Here is a 15,117-nt window from a genome sequence, read left to right on the forward strand (position 1 = left end):
AGTCACCGAGTAGTTTTTTTTAAATCTCGATGCTCCTGAGTGGTATCCCAGACCAATTACATCAGTGGAGGGGACCCAGGCATCAGTATTTGTCACGATCCAGGTGATTGCAATGTTCAGGAAATGGTGGGAGCCACTGTGTAGACTGTCAGTGCTTTGCTGTTGGCTTTCTTTCACTCCACGTTTCAGCATGACGTTTGCTTGACTGTCTGTGCTGAGGTGGTGGGTGTCACAGCATCTGACCCAGGTCTGGCTCACAGTAGGTGCTCCCTGCATGTTCCCTGCAGGAAGGAGGCAAAGGCAGAGCCCAGGAGGGGTCCTCCAACTTGCAGCCCCATCTTTGCTGTTTCTGAAATTCTCCAAGGGCTGAAACACCCCTGACCTCATGGAAATGGCCTCATGTAATGCCTGAGGCTGGGGAAGAAAATGAGTCATTACAGCTTGAAGAGACATCTGTCTTTTAGTTGCTCCAAATGTCTCAGCCCCAGAATGCCCCTACCTGCCTCCCTGTTACAGGTTCAGAGCTGCAGTGTGGGTGAGCACAGTCAAGTCATAACCACTATGGATGGAGTACCCGTGAGTCCAACACTGTAAAATTCTTTATATTCTGAGAAAGAGCTGGCCTGGCACTATCACTGGGCCTTGGTGTTCTCCTGTTGAATGTGACTTCAGAGAACGTCAGCAGCAGACAAGGCCCCTCTGTGACCACGATGGATCAAGACGAGATCAAGATCACTCCATAAACATGTTTGAATGAAGAAAAAAGGTGAACATTGTCTAAGCCACAAAATATCAAAATACAGCTCTTCTGGCTAATGAGAGTGACAGCTGCTTCTTCACCATCTCTGGCCTGAGCCTCGCTATAGTCTGTCCTCTCTATGGATAAGATTTATGAAGATACACATTTGTAGAATTACCCCTGCTTTCTCAAGCCCTCCCCCGAATCAGCTAACAAAAGCCCGAGTCCTTTAATAACATTTTCTAACACTCTCTCACTAAGACATCGCCAGGGGTTCCCTTGGTGTGCATTTCCCTCACTGCTATAAGTAATAGATCCAACCTGTTTAACTCTGGGTGTATTCCTTGTGGTCTTTGGTGAGAGGGCATTAAAAATAAATTATTTAATCACCACAATAAGAGCACAAGGTAGATATTACACCCTGTTCACATATCAGCTAACTGAGGTTCTTATAGATCATATGACTCAAACTCGCACAGGGCCACCCAGCTGTCAGTGGAGAGCCAGGGGTCATGTTCACATGGGTTTGTGGGGAGCCAGGCTAGCATGTTGCCTGCTCACATGAACTTTGGCTTCCAGATGAGCCTGAATTCCAACTCTAGCTCTGCCCTTTACTTGCTATGGGAATTTGAGCAAGTCATTTAACTTTTCTCAACTTTAGCTTCCTTGCAAAAAAAATAAAAATGGGTCTAAGAACTGGTATTTTTTTAATTGAGATATAATTGACATATAACATTGTATTAGTTTCAGATGTATGATATAATGATTTGATATATGTATGTATTGTGAAATGATCACAATAAGTAAACATCCATCACTACAGATAATTACAAGTTTTTTTTCTTGTGATGAAAACTTTTAAGATCTCCTCTCTTAGCAACTTTCAAATATATAATATAGTATTGTTAATTATAAGGAATGGGTATATTTTTTACAAGCTCTCCAGGTGGCCCAACCCAGCACCTGTTGACAGGCCCTAATTTGGGATCCACTGGCTCTCTCTCTCTTTCCCTCCCTCCCATTGGCTTCTCAACCGATTATAACGTCGTCCCCAAACCACTCCCCACTCTTGCTAAGGTCACCAATACCTAGCAGCTGCTAGATCTGCAGTGCCCTTTTCCATATGCCATTGACTCACTGGACTGTTCTCTCCTTCCTGAAATTCTTCTTTGGTTTCCAGGAGGCCTACATGGTATGACAAGCAACCGAGGCCCACAAAGAACTGAGGCTCTCGATCCGACAGCCTGTGGGGAACTAAAGCCTGAAGACAACCATGTGAGTGGGCTTGGAAGTGGATCATTCAGCCTGGGTGAGTCTTTGGATGACTGCAGCCCTGGTGGACAGCTTGACTGCAATCTCCTGAGAGACCTGAGCAACAGCCACCCAGCTAAGCCGCTTCCAGATTCCTGACCCACACAAACTATAAAATAATAAATGTTTGTTGTTCTAAGCTGCTGAATTTGGGCGTAATTTGTTTTGCCGCAATAAATAACAGATACAAATAGGAAATAAGAACCTATAGTTGGTGCAGCAGAATCACATCATTTGTACTTTTAACTTAGGTAAATTTAACCATACTTGCTCTGCAAAAGAGGGAGAGAGAACAATTTACAGTGTCGACAATTCTGCCTGCTATTCCAGTGAAATGGGATGATGAGATGAAAGAGATGAGTCTGGTTTCATCAGTCAGTCTCGGTCCCAGTCCTGGGCATCTCTCATAGAGGAGAAAGTTTGATGTTGGCTGTGCTTCTCATGTTTTTAAATATCCATGTTTTGTACAAAGTGGGAAGAATGAGACTAATTCACTGACTTGGGTTACATATGTAATGTAGTGAAAATGATGCCTTAACTCATCAGGACCTGAGCCCAGGACTCCCCGAAACCAAGAATGGTACTGACCTCAGACCAGTGTAGGAGAGATCCCAGCCCTGGGACCCTTGCTTCAGAGGGCTCTCCCATGGCCCCCCTCCAATCACATTCCCAGGAGTGAAGAGTCAGCCTCAAAGCATGTGCCCTTCTGGAGCTTGTGCCTCCCCCCAACTTCTAGACCAAGCTAAGGGGATAAGAGACCCCAATTCACTGTCCACATGGCCCCGAGCCCACTTCCAGGGCTGCATCAGCCCTTTCCCCAAGTCCAATTTTCCAAGGGTGGAATGTACCACCCCAGTGCACACTCCAGGGCAAGGGGAGACCAAGGGGCAACTGTTTAAGGGGATGTGGGTGGGGCTTGTATATGGGAGCTGAGTGGTCACACATGTACCAAGCCTTTTGCCATGGGGACCGAGCCAGCAGTGGAAACTGAGGAGGGTGGCCTGGGCCCTGAGCCAGCTCTCCCAACATTGCCTCACCCTGGGGTTGGACTCTGAGAACCCTAACTTTAACCTTCCACATCCTTTTACAGGAATATCTGTCAAGGCGGGAAGACAGAATGTATTGCATTTAACAGTGTGTTAGCCTGATTTATAACTGTTGAATATTTCGCTGTTTACATGTAGATGTCCATTTGTACTCTGGCCCAGGGTCCTGCAAATGATCAGGAAGTCCTGGCCAAGAACTCACTTCTTTGTCCTTATTTCTTTTTACTTGTTAGTTTTGGCCTCTCGTTGCCTGAGGGAATGGAGGACAAGGTGTTATTTGAATGGGAGAGGAGGGCGATGGGTAAAGCCATTATTTTTCCATCTCCTTCTCCTTTGATTTAAATATATTTGGTTATTATTTTGCCCAACACATTTGACAGTGTGTCTTGTCTCTCAGGCCCAACTGGGGCTTGTTCTTAGGACTCTCTGCCAGTAGAGCCCATGCTTGTATTTTTGTGAGTTATTGGTTATTGTTATGGTTATTGTTATCGTTATGGTTATTGTTATGGTTATTATTTAATCCTTTTGGTGGGGCAATTGCTCATCTCAGTTGGGAGTGTCCTTTCCAGACCATTTTTCCAGTATCGTCATATATATTACAAAAAACATTATTTTGTGTGTCTGTGTTTGCCTCAAAAATTGTATGATATATACACTATTCTTCAATTTGTTTTTAGTCTACCATATATCTCAAAGGTCTAGTAATAACAAATTTTGCTATTTATATATTTAGTGCTATTCCATTTATAAAGCACTTTACTTAAATTATCCCATTTTGATACTAAATATACTATATGAAATTTATATGTGAGTCAGGCATGTTTTTAGATTAAAAATGTAAGTTTATTTAATTTTTGGAGAATGGCTGTTAATGGACAGAGATTTGAAGAGAGAGGATTTCCTGAAGACATCTTGGAGAATTCCTTAAATCCTGCAGCATCAGAGTGAGAATTTTTTGTCTAAGCTGTGAATAAGACCAGCCATTTTCTGATTTACATATGGCAAAGACTGCTCAGTTCTCTCTCCATGTTTGTTTTCTCTGTGTTGTGACTCTTGTCTTCTGTATCAGGCCTGGAAAGGCAGGTGCAGCCAAGATATCAACACCAAGAAGTTCCTTGGATGCAGACGTTAGCCAGTGTAAATCTTTAGTTACGTGTTCAAGCAGCTCTTGGTTTTCTCCCTAAAGGCCGTTTGGTATATTCTCTTGGGTTGTGAACTTCCTTGGAGCTGGCAGTATTTGTCCTCTACAATGAGGGCATGCCATTTTTTGTTTAAGGTGCTTTTCATGGCATCCTAGGGCTTGCTATGCATCTGCTTCTCTAACTGACAGAATGTGCGATCCTCCAGGTTCCACAGAGAAAGGGCAGTATTGCCCACTGCTCTGCTGCCAGTCAGAGTGCACCAGGGTACACACTCATACCATGAAACAAACCACCACTGACAACGGGGAACTTTGCCCAGAACTGACAGACTCCCAGCACTGAAGCTAAATCATTTATCTAGAAGAATCTTTAGCTAATTGTTATGGACTGAATGTTTGTGTCCTCCCAAAATTCATGTGTTGAATCCCTAACCCCCAATGTGATGGTATTTGGAGGTGGGGCCTTTAGGAGATAATTAGGTTTAGATGATGTCATAAGGGTGGGGTCTCCAAAATGGGATTATGTGCCCTTATAAGAAGAGAAAGAGACACCAGAGCTCTCTCTCCCCGTCATGTGCGGACCCAGAGAGAAGATAGCTGTCTGCAAGCCAGGAAGTGGGCCCTCACCAAGAACCAAATCTGCCTGCATCTTGGTCTAGGACTTTGCCTCCAGACTGTGAGAAAAGAAATGTCCGCTGTTTCAGCCCCCAGTCTGTGCTATATTGTTATGGCGGCCTGAGCCAGCTTACACACTAGTCTTCAGGCTTCTGTTGTTGCCAGATGCTACCACAATTTTGAGAGGACTACTCTGCTTTTGCCTTTATCTAGCAGAACTTTGTCTCTTTGCCTCAGCTGCTTAAAGAGACAGGGAGTATGTGAGGAAGGGATTCCAGGAAGGTAAACCTAGCCAGGAAGTTATCATTCTTGCCTCCTGCACCCCTCCACCGCTATTCTAATCGTGCACCTGAAGATACAACCACCTCAGGCTGATTTCCAAGTGAGGTACGTCGCTGTGTCTCCAGTCAACTCTAGGGCTGTTACAAAATAGTAAAATATTGCTCTACAAAATTGTAACTCACCTCAATTTTAAAGATTAAATATCATTTGGGTTTTTTTGCAGAAGACGATAGAGTAATTATAGTTACAGAAAAATTGGAAAATTCCTTTTTGTGTGTTTTGGTATTGTTTTATGTATAAACGCGGCCTCCCGATCTTTGATGTTAGAACCTAGAAGTGTCAGTAAGGGTGTTACTTTGAGCTGAAAACCAAGTTAGTGAAGCCTTGCTACACAAAGTGGGGTCCACAGGCCAGCAGCATCAGCATCACCTGGGAGCTTGTTAGACCGAGACTCTCAAGCCCACCGAGTCCCAATCTACAATTACACACAACTTCCTCGTGCTCTGTGAGCACATTTACAATTTGATAGGCACTGATGTAAAAGATACTGGGTAGTTCACAGGCCCTCCAGGAGGGCCTGAGAGCCGGCGTGGGGCTGTGGGAACAACTCCCTGGTGACTCCACAGAGGGCTTGGTGAGGAGAACAGCCCTCCTTGCTCACACAGGCAGCGGACTTCACCACTGGAGTCCATGAGGGCCCAGCTCCCTCCTCATTTCTCTAGCTTCCAATCCAGGGCACGAGGCAAATGTAGAAGGGTGCTGGGGCCCAGGTCACAGCCCGCCCCTCAGCTTCGGGGAGGCCAGGAAAGGGAGCGGCATTTTCAGTTCCAGTAATGGGAGTTTAAGTAATGGAGTGGAGGGATGTGCTTCCAAAGGAGAGGGAATCTTCAAAACATAGGCAAGAGGTTTCAGCCACTGGATGGCCAAAAAGTGACAGACACCCACTCCCTTCATACGGAACAATGGTGGAGTCCAGCTCTGCCATGACCTGCCCAGTCACCTTTAGCAAGTCCAGGAACATGTCACAGCCTCTGTTTCCTCATCTTTAGTATTATTTTAATATAATGGTTTCTATTTATACAGAGCTTTACCATTTGCAAAGCATTCCCACACAGATGTTTTCATTTGAGTTACAGAGCAACTCTGTGTGATAAAGAAAGTAGTGTTATCTCCATTTTACAGACTGGAAACGAGAGGCGCAGAGGACCCGCCTGAGAGTGCTGAGACCACAAACCTTCAAGCTCCTCGTTCTAGAACCTGGAACCAGTCACAGGAGTCCATGCACGTGAAAGTAAGTCGAGAACTGTCACGTGGTATCCCAGTAAGGAGTGTTCCTTGTTACTCTAGCAGCACTCCACAAATTGAATCACGCACCATGATTCTGTTGGTTCTAGAATCAGCAACCCCCTTCTCTCCTTGTGTATGGCAAAACTATTACCAGGAAAAGTAAATAATTAATATCAGCGGTGAAGTGCGTATAAATGAGAGTTAAAGGAACACCGCAGAAACCCGGATGGAAGAAACTCATCAAACTAAAATTGTTTCATTGTTTAGAGTCTTCTGGAGAAAGTAATCAGGAAAATCTTAAATGTTTCTTTTGAACTATTTTGAAGAAATAAAATATGGACCATTTCCATAGGTTGTTGTTTGTCCTCACATTATATAAGTTGTATGAAGTCCTACTCCAGTTCTAGGAGGTAAAAGGTGGCGAAAGGACCATGACAATGATAAGACCACAATTCAGGTCTTCTGTTCGCAAAAATCAATGTTTATTTTGGGTTTCTCAAATAATATGTCTCTTCTGTTTTTTTCTTTAGAAAGACACAGTAGTTTCCTTTTATCTTTTTTGTGTGCGTGTGAGGAAGATTGGCCTTGAGCTACCGTGTGTTGCCAATCTTCCTCTTTTGGCTGAGGAAGATTAGCTCTGAGCTAACATCTGTGCCCATTTTCCTCTATTTTTGCATACGGGACACCACCACAGCATGGCTCGATGAGCCATGTGTAGGTCTGTGCCCAGGAGCCAAACTCTGAAACCCCGGGGCACCAAAGCAGAGGATACAAACTTAACCACTACAGCCCTGGGCCGGCCCCTCTTTTCTCTCTCTTTTAACAGTAGGTCACATCCTATGGTTCTTTTATCATCTGTTATGAATTCCACTAACTCTAGTTCTTTCTTTGTTATTGATGTCACATCAAGTGAAAGGCTTTTCAACAGGGTTTTAAATTGGGTGATGTCTCAAGGTCAAAAGTCTTTGGCAAAGCCTGCCCAAGGAAATAAATTTTCAGCTAACACAGTGGAGAAAGGATTATCACATTTTTACTATTATGAAGTCACTGCTCTGCAGATATATGATAAATATTATTACCATCCAATATAAAGTGAAATATCTTTATTCACATTCATTTATTTGCCTTCTTTTGCAGGGAGAGGGGTCCTTTTTTATTTTGAATATGCATATATTGGTAATAACTGCCATTGTGCCTAATATATGCAAAGGACTATGCTGATTTTAAATATATTATCTCAAATCCCATTTGATACTATTGACATAGCAACAATATTATCAACATTGTACAATTGATTATACAGTTGAATAATTGTAATAATAATAATCACTAATTTTTACTGCTTTTTACAATGTAATTGGCAATAGTGCTAAACTCTTTCACATGTATTGTCTTGCTTAGTCCTCACATCTGTCTTGTGAAGTAATTACTGTTATCATTTCCATTTTACAGATAAGGAAACTGAGGGACAGAGAGATTAAGAAATTTGCTCATGACCACTCAATTAATAAATTTTGGAGTCAGCATCCATCCCCCAGGAGGTCTATTGTCAAACCTTCTTGCTTCCCAAGAGCAGGTTACCTCTGAGTTCTGCTAATTTCTTCATAAATGCAGTTGCCTTTGAAGGCCTTTGAAAGCCTAGCTGAGCACAGGCACTAGCATTAGACAGACCTGGCTTCAAATCCCAGTGAGTTAGTTTGGCAATAACAGTCAAGACAATTTCTCCCACTTCTACTGCCAAGTCTACTTTGCAGCCAGTTGGTGGGGAAGGAAGAAGGAACAAAAGCACGCACTCCTTCCTTTTAAGAGCGTGAATGACTTGTGCCCCCAGCCCAGAGGTCAGAATGTAGTCTCGTGGCTAGATCCAAGCGAGGCTAGAGAACGCCGGGTTTAGACAAGGCAGCAATGTGCTCAGCTAAAACGTATAGATTTTACGAATAAAGAAGGAAGAGGAGAATGAATATTAGGACAACCAGGAGTCTTTTCCTCCTTGAGCTTTACCACTGTGACCTTGGACAAGTTACTTAGATTCTCTGAGCCTCAGTTTTGTCCTTTCTAAGATGAGGATGAGAGTATATAAGCACATTAGGATTTAGCTAGCGCATGTCAAGTAACCAGCTCAGTGCCCAGCACACAGCAAGAGCTCAATAAATGTGAATACAACTGCGATTGGAAAAGTAGGGTGTAACTGAAGTGCCAGATCGGAGCTACTGTGACATGGACTGTGTGAGGACTACACAGCGTGAGTTATACTGTCTGCAGGCCACCAGGGTTACTTGCTGGGTATTGCATAATTGCTGAGCTTTCTCCTGTGTGTATTTCAGGGAATTCTGGGAGCTAAATGGAGTGTTAAAATGAGATATTTTCAGATTCTTGGACATGTTGTGGAAGAGGGAGAACCCCCCTCCACCCTTTCCCTTAAGGTTCTTATGGCTGGCCAAATAGTTAAAAGACAGTTTAGCAGGAGAAAATAATACCAAGTTTAATAACATGCATACATGGGAGAAACCAGGGAAACTGAGTTTCTCCGCAAAATGGCAGAGACTCTCATCTTAAATACTATGTTTAGCTAAAGACAAAGGAGGATGTTGGGGGGTAGTGGTTTTGGATTTCAGAGGGGAAGAAGACAATTCACATGGAGAGGGAAATGTAAATGTTTGTCAGACAATTCTTTGTAGGGCCACCTATAGAGAATGTGGCTGGAGAGACAGAAATTGTAGTAATCAAGAGTATGTAGATTTAAGTCCTCTCCTTCCGTCCTGATAAGAGTTTCTACAGATAAGGCCATCCCCCCCACCCTCTTCCCAGTACACAGAGGGAGATACCTTTAACAAATGGAGATATTTGGTAAACAGAACTTTGAAAAGAATGGGCTTAGCAGGACCCTGCCAGTCTGTCCATACCCAAAGTTAAATTCCTGTAGGCAGTTAGTGGGGGAGGTCAAATGTCCATCAGAGAAAATAATCAAGGTAAAGAGACATATCTCAGGGTGGCCAATTTTTGATCTCCCACAGACAACTGAGGTTTAATTTCCCAGGTAGAAATGGTGACCCCACTAGAGTGTATGTGTGTTAACCTATATTATCTAGATATATTTAGTTACAATATCTAGATGTTAACCTAGAGCAGTGATGCTCAGCCTCAGTTTTGCAACATTTCAGGTTGTCTTCACTTATTTCTAAGGATACAACAAATTCTTCAAAATAAAAATAGCTAAAATAAATTTTTGTGCATGCAGTATACACAATATTCTGACATTATTTTATGTGACCTTTATTGAGTTCTGACCATGTACCAAGCACCCTGGTAGGGACTGGGGCTACAGTGACAAGCGAAGGTAGATATGGGCCCAGCCTTCATGGAGTGTATGGTCTCTTAGGGGAGATAGACTTTAATCACATAATTGCACACAATGTTAAAATTGCAGCTCCTGTGTTATGAATAAGAGGTGCGTGGTGCTGTGAAAATGTGCAATAGGGGAAAATGGCTACAGGGGAAGATGGGGAAGGTTTTCCTGAGGAAAATCATGCCCTTTTGCCTTCTGAAGCATGAGGAAGAATTGATGAGGAGCATAGAGGCCATGTTCTGATACAATCTGGAGTCAATCCAGGTTTTGTGGGGCCTGAAGAGGATCTAATTTGGGAAGCCCTCATTCAGAAAAAGAATATAAACATTATCTTGCTTTTGCAAATTTTACAAAAACGCATCACCATGCAAACACGTCGAGGGCCATGCAGGTGAGGGCTCTGAGGCTCAAGCTTCATCAGCTGTAGGGAGCCTTCTCGGGGTGGGGTAGACCCACTTCGTGGTCTGGAATGGACACAGCAAAGCATTTGAGTTTGGGATTGAGAGGCAATGCTAGACTGGACCCTTTCCCTGCCACTCCCTATTATGTGAACTTAGGCAAGTAACCTCTCCCGTCTGGTTTCCCTGATCTGTTATATTGGGGTAAAAAAGCTTTAAATAAAATAGTGTGTGTGAGCACCTGGAATGAGGTGTGATAACAGTAGCGTTGTTATTAAAGCATTTGGAGTGACCTTTTTGTCCTTTTATGAGAGGCAGATTTACTCCAAGGTGGGAGGTTGTTCCTTTGGGGGGTTCAAAGACCGCCCCCCATTCACAGTATGACCTCTCCTATCGTGCCATGGCTGCCCCACAGCCAGAGACAGGCTGTCACCAACCAAAGCCTCAGGCAGGTGGTGAAAGCTAAAGCTTTGGAATGAGCTGGGTGGCTCCCAGGCCCTGCCAGGGAAGACAAGTACTCTAGTTCTCTCTCAGAGCCACGGCCCACCAAGAACTCTTTGGGCAATAGCTGTAGTGACCTCCATTTTTAATTGAAAGGCCCTAAAGAGTTTGGGGCAGACTTTCTCAAAGGAGTATTTGTGGGCAGAGAGATCCTTGCATCCTTCATCCACAGGATGTACAACCCAAGGCCTAACCCAGCTAGGGCAACCAACCCTCTCAACTGGCTGAAACTCTCCCCGTTTTAGCACTGAAAGTGCCACATCCTGAGGAAACCTCTCATTCCTGGGCAAAATGGGATGTTTTTTCACCCAGCAGAGGGCAGCTTGTGAGTCCTTATACTCTGGTCTCTTCTGGTGAAGGTGGGTGTGGTAGGCATTACTATTGTCCACCCACTTCTGGTTTGCCTCTATTTCCCAGCAGGAGGGAGGATTGTAGTTCTCTGCTCCTTTGAAGTTAGGTGGTGTCATGTGACTTGCTCTGTCCAGCAAGACGTGAGTGGAAAAGATGACTGTGGCTTCTGGGTAGAAGCCCTGGAGAGCCAGCATGTGATTCTCTGTCTTTCCTTCCTTCTGCCATGGCACTGGCGATGTTGTGGATGGTGGCACTTTGTCAGCCTGAGTCCTTGAGTGAGGATGACACTGAGCAGAGCTCCCCTCCACCCCTTGAAGTCATGTAGTCTGAGTGTGTGATAAACTTCTGTTCTTTAAGCCACTGAGATTGGGATGTTGTTTGTTACTGCAGCATAGCTGAGTCCATCCTGACTGATACAGGAAGTGAACCAGAGATTCTAGAGGCTGTAGCAGTAATATGGTTTTAATGATTTCCCTGTGGATGATAATAATAAAACTTTTGTACATATCAGTACAGTACTGATAGGAGAGAAAACCAGTGCCACTTTTCCAAATTCTCTGCCAGGAGAAAGGCCCTGGCCTAACCTAAAGACCTAGTGAGCAAACCTCGCTAGGCCTCAGATGACCCAGCAGATGTTGCCCTTCTGACTTCACAGGATCACACCGGTGTGTAGCACCCGACCCCGCCAGAGGAGAGGAGGCTCTGTCCCCGGTGTGCTAGGCTAGATTGAACATTTCACATGCACTCTGATAGTAACACAGTTAAATTAGATATATTTTTTAAAAACAAGTTTATGGAGGTATAATTTACGTACCGTAAAATAATTTTAAGGGTACAATTCCATGATTTTGAGTAAATTTGCCAAGTTGTGCAACCACTACATTTTCATCCATTAGAACGTTTCCATCACCCCAAAACGGCCCCTCCTGCCCATTCACAGTTACCCTCAATCCCACTTCCAGCCACAGACAGCCACCAATATACTTTCTCTAAGTTTGTAAGTTTATAAATTGGTAAGTTTGTGTCTGTAAATTTGCCTTTTCTGGACACTTTATATAAATGGAATCATACAATATGTGGTCTTCTGTGTCTGGCATCTTTCTCTTTGCATAATGTCTTTTTGCTTGAGGAAGATTGGCCCTGAGCTAACATCTGTGCCAATCTTCCTCTATTTTGTACGTGGGAGGCTGCCACAACATGGCTGACGAATGGTGTAGGTCCACGCCTAGGAACCTGGCCCAGGCTGCTGAAGCAGAGCACATCAAACCTAACCACTAGGCCACAGGGCCAGCCCCTTGCATAATGTTTTTGATGGCCATCCATGTAGTAGCAGATGTCAGTATATGTCAGTGTCAGTATATGGATGTGTTTTACACACATTTATATACATTGGTATCAGATTATATATATCTATATATTTCTGAAGAGGCAGGTATGGTGGAGCAATCACAGGCTTCAGAGATGATCAGACTTGCATGGAATCCCAGCCCCTGGAAAGTCTCAAAATGCCAGTTCAGTACTCCCCCCTCAAAGGACAGAGTCTCCCCATCTGAGTGGACACCCCCAACGCTGTCCAGCACCTTCTTCCTCAAGGTTCATATTAACAGTGACTGTACATCAGCAACAGTGTCTCCCTGTTCAGCGATTCGGAGACAGGGCAGAACACCAGAGAGCTCACGGTGCCTGTCTCCTCCTGGCCCACTCAGCAGTCCTCGCCCTGCAGACACAGCAGCCATAGGGGTGCACCTGGCATGGTCCCTTTTCCCTCCTTGGGCTGCTCTTTCCAGAGGTGCTGATGAGCCCTGGAATAAACTGCCCCAAAACAGGCAGCAGGAAGGGGACAGGAAGGCAGGAGAGGAAAGGGGCAGGATAACTCATAAATCAGACAAAGTAGCAGCAAAAACATCGCAGATTCAGCCCAAACAGCCTCAGAGAAAAAGAACTGAGTGTAGGGGTTTGTACTTAAGATACAGATACCTATACACCTGTGCATAGAGCTTTTTATTTCCTTACCAGAAACTGTATACATCCCAGCTGCTCCCATAGTGCATCAAATATTTACTCTGCTAAAAGATAATAAAAGTATAATTAATACATCATGATATTGCAAAAAAAGCATTTAGGCCCTGAGCTGAAGAAAACTGCAGAAGAGATGCTTCCGAAATGCCCTATTCCAGTGGTTCCCAACCCTAGCTGCACGTCACAGCCACCCAAGGAGTTCTTAAAAATATGCAATGCCCACGGCCCCGTGGCTTAGCGGTTGGGTGCATGCGCTTCGCTGCTGGCGGCCCGGGTTCGGAACCTGGCGCGCACGGACACACCACTTCTCCGGCCATGCTGAGGCCGCGTCCCACATACAGCAACTGGAAGGATGTGCAACTATGACATACAGCTATCTACTGGGGCTTTGGGGGAAAAATCAATAAATAAAATTATTAAAAAAAAAAAAATATGCAATGCCCACGCCATGCCCCAACTGTATTAGTTTCCTGTGACTGAGTGACAAATTACCTAAAGCAGTGGCTTGAAACAACGGGAATTTTTTCTCTCACAGTTCTGGAGGCTAGAAGTTTGAAATGAAGTTGTCAGCAGGGCTGAACTTCCTCTGAAGACTCTAGGAGAGAACTCTTCCTGGTCGCTTCCAGTTTCTGGTGGCTGCAGATGTTCCTCAGTTTGTGGATACATAGTTGCAGTCTCTGCCGCCATCTTCACATGGCCTCTCCTCTTCTCCATGTGGCTTTCCTCTGGTTGGCTCTTATAAGGACACTTGTCGTGGGATTTAGGGCCCACAGGATAATCCAAGACAATCTCATCTCAAGATCCTTAACTCAGTTACATCTGCAAAGACCCTTTTTCCAAATAAGGTTACATTCATAGATTCTGGGAAGTAAACATACTTTTTGGGGAGCAACCATTCAACCCACTACAACTGCTGTAGACTGAATATGTGTCCCCCAGATTCATATGCTGAAACCTAATCCCCTGAAATTCATGCTGAAACCTAACCCCCCAAATTTGTATACTGTAACCCAACCCCAATGAGATGGTCTTTGGACGTGAGGCCTTTGGGAGGTGATTACGTCATGAAGACAGAGCCCTCAAAAATGGAGTTAGTGTCTTTGTAAAAGAGGCTCTAGAGAGCTCTCTCACCCCCTCTGCCATGTGAGGACTCCATGAGAAGGCAGCATCTATGAACCAGGAAGAGGGCTCTTACCAGACGGAATCTACCGACGCCTTGACCTTGGACTTCCCAGCCTCCAGAACTGTGAGAAATACATTTCTGTTCCTCGTAAGCCACCTGGTCTGTGGTATTCTGTTATAGCAGCCCAAAGTGACTAAGACAGAAAGCAACCAATTAAATCAGGCTCTTTAGGGTGGAACCTGGACATTAGTATTTTTTAAAGCTCCCCAGGTGATTCCAACGTGCAGCTGAGTTTAAGAATCACTGATCTATTTGAACTGCCACCTCCTGCCCAGCAGAGGTCCTAGGGTGGAAATGGACAAGAGGCCCAAAGAGGAGCCCCGAGGATGTTCCTGGCCCCCAACATACATCTGAAGCTGAGTGAGATTGAGTGGACTGCCCAATCCCAAAGGAAGAAAAAGAGGGGTATGGTTGGAAAGAGGGAATCCCCATGGAATAATGCAAGAAATGCCCAATGGAATGAGAGAAGCTTCTAGTTTTTAAAGTTTAGAATCTGTTCATAGGAGGGAATGTTGCTAAATGTTAAGGGCAAGGCCTTGAAGTCAGATAGGCCTAGTTTCAAATACTGGCTCTGTCAAATTCTTTTGCTGTGTGACCTTGGGCAAGCTGCATAACCTCTCTGCACTTTAGTGTCTCATCTCTCAAAATGAGGATGAGACAGCAGCTGCACTGCCATGAGTTACTGGAGATAAATTTTGAATTTTGAAACGATAGACCCAACTCCCAAAGAATTGGCTCACTGGATAGATTTTAAAAATGCCAAATAATGAGAAACAAATTAAAATACAATCTCTTGGTAATTTTTACCCGTAATAACTAAAATGAAAGTAAATGAGAAGTGTTGGGGCAGATCCTGGCACTGTGCCATGTTCAGATTTCAGCCAGTCAAAGCTATGGT

At 44.3% G+C, this 15,117-nt stretch overlaps 1 long non-coding RNA gene across 1 annotated transcript; it reads left to right on the forward strand.

Moving 5' to 3' along the window:
- The first annotated feature begins 4,839 nt into the window (after positions 1 to 4,839).
- LOC131415030 (uncharacterized) lies at positions 4,840 to 9,255 on the forward strand. Its single transcript, XR_009222302.1, has 3 exons — positions 4,840 to 5,239; positions 6,317 to 6,425; positions 7,874 to 9,255. It is a non-coding gene; the product is annotated as an uncharacterized LOC131415030 (long non-coding RNA).
- The last annotated feature ends 5,862 nt before the right edge of the window (positions 9,256 to 15,117 follow it).

This window comes from Diceros bicornis, chromosome 15 (assembly GCF_020826845.1).
Source record: "Diceros bicornis minor isolate mBicDic1 chromosome 15, mDicBic1.mat.cur, whole genome shotgun sequence".
In the NCBI taxonomy this organism is placed as follows: Eukaryota; Metazoa; Chordata; class Mammalia; order Perissodactyla; family Rhinocerotidae; genus Diceros; species Diceros bicornis.